We start from the raw sequence: 2,539 nt of genomic DNA, 5'->3' as shown, positions 1-2,539 counted from the left end.
TTCTGCCCTGATGTTGGCCTTCAGGTCTTGCAGGGTCCTCCGACGGTTGATATAAACGTGGGGATTAAAAAACCCACAAAAACAATCGCAAGGGGCCAAATCAGGGGAGCGGGCTGGCCTCTACAAATCGCACCTTACTGAGACGAGGCGCCCCAGACAGTGTTCCCTCAAAACAGCCATTGATGTCCTTGAAGTGTGAAACGTCATGTTGGATCGAAATGTCCCATAAGTCCATTTCATCAAATCGTGGAAAAAAATATTCCTCCAACATTGTTCACATACCGGTCCGAATTCACTGTCACTGTGACCTAATTTTCTTCAAAAAACCAGGCACCAGCAATACTAACTGAGGAAATTGCTCACCTCACTGTGACTTTAGATGAATGTAGGGGCCTACGATGCGATTCTCTGGTATTGGTGTTCTCCCAGTAGCACATATTCCTTTTCTTGACGCATGCAGTTAAGTGAAAATCGGCTTCATCACTGGAAAAATAGAGTCCTCGGGAACGTTTTTGGTAAGTGCCTCACATGCGTTCCTCAGACAATTGAAGTTGGGTCCAGAGAGTTTCCGCACAATCAAAAAATGATCAAATGTGTGTAAAATCTTATGGGACTTAACAGCTAAGGTCATCAGTCCCTAAGCTTACATAACTACTTAACCTCCTAAGGACAAGCACACACACCCATGCCCAAGGAAGGACTCGAACCTCCTCACAATCGCCAAATTGCGATGATGGTAATGAAGGTCATCGTGCAGAATTCGCCTTACTGGACGATCGGAAAGTCCAACAGTAGAGCCATGTCTGTGCGCAGAACGCCGTGGGGATTGCAAGATTGAAGCTCTCACTGTCTCAATGCTCTCACATTCTTCTCACTGATTGGCTCAGGGACTTCAGTTTTTCGTCTTGTCGTACTAGCTACTTGTCCGATTGTAATGACCCATGTAACGATTGCTTTCCGGTGCCGCACATGGCCCAACGGGGCTACATTGAAGCGACTTCGATAGGAGCTATGGGGTTACGGTCACAGAGCATCCGATCGAAAAGTGGGCCTCGACAGCAAACGCACGCTCCTCACTGTTCCAACGCAAGATCGTCACTGGTGTGGAAGTAAATAGCACTTTAGAACTATGCCTATCGAATGAGACCAATCCCGTTACGTTGCGGCCGCAATAGTGTGGTAGTGTGTATGTTAAACAAGGAAGCTATGTTGCAGGATTAGTGTTTGACGTCAAGTCGAGGAGTTCCCAAAGAAAGCGTGACAGGTGCTGGTAAGTTCCTATGGGACCAAACTGCTGAGGTCATCGGCCCCTACGCTTACACACTTCTTACTCTAACTTAAAGTAACTTACGCTGAGGACAACACACACACCCACGCCCAGAGGAGGACTCGAACCTCCGACGGGGCGAGCGGCGCGAGCCGTGGCAAGACGCCTCAGACAGGCGGCTAGAAGTGTGACAGGACCGCTCTTGTTCCCTGTACACACAAATTATCTGACGGACAGTGTGAGCGGTAATTTACGGCCGTTTGCTGACGAAGCTGTTGTGTACAGGAAGGTATCGTTGAGTGGCCGTAGGAGGATACAAAATGAATTAGAATTTCTAGTTGGTGTCATGAATGGTAGCTTGCTTTAAATGTGTAAAAATGTAAGTTAATGCAGATGAGTAGAAAAACAATACTCCAATGTTCGTATGCAGCATTGGTAGTATGCTGCTTTACAGAGTCACGTCGATTAAATACACTCCTGGAAATGGAAAAAAGAACACATTGACACCGGTGTGTCAGACCCACCATACTTGCTCCGGACACTGCGAGAGGGCTGTACAAGCAATGATTACACGCACGGCACAACGGACACACCAGGTACCGCAGTGTTGGCCGTCGAATGGCGCTAGCTGCGCAGCATTTGTGCACCGCAGCCGTCAGTGTCAGCCAGTTTGCCGTGGCATACGGAGCTCCATCGCAGTCTTTAACACTGGTAGCATGCCGCGACAGCGTGGACGTGAACCGTATGTGCAGTTGACGGACTTTGAGCGAGGGCGTATAGCGGGCATGCGGGAGGCCGGGTGGACGTACCGCCGAATTGCTCAACACGTGGGGCGTGAGGTCTCCACAGTACATCGATGTTGTCGCCAGTGGTCGGCGGAAGGTGCACGTGCCCGTCGACCTGGGACCGGACCGCAGCGACGCACGGATGCACGCCAAGACCGTAGGATCCTACGCAGTGCCGTAGGGGACCGCACCGCCACTTCCCAGCAAATTAGGGACACTGTTGCTCCTGGGGTATCGGCGAGGACCATTCGCAACCGTCTCCATGAAGCTGGGCTACGGTCCCGCACACCGTTAGGCCGTCTTCCGCTCACGCCCCAACATCGTACAGCCCGCCTCCAGTGGTGTCGCGACAGGCGTGAATGGAGGGACGAATGGAGACGTGTCGTCTTCAGCGATGAGAGTCGCTTCTGCCTTGGTGCCAATGATGGTCGTATGCGTGTTTGGCGCAGTGCAGGTGAGCGCCACAATCAGGACTGCATACGACCGA

Source organism: Schistocerca serialis, chromosome 2 (assembly GCF_023864345.2).
Source record: "Schistocerca serialis cubense isolate TAMUIC-IGC-003099 chromosome 2, iqSchSeri2.2, whole genome shotgun sequence".
NCBI lineage: Eukaryota > Metazoa > Arthropoda > Insecta > Orthoptera > Acrididae > Schistocerca > Schistocerca serialis.
The sequence above is the reverse complement of the archived record's forward strand: the minus strand, read 5'-3'. Positions refer to the sequence as shown.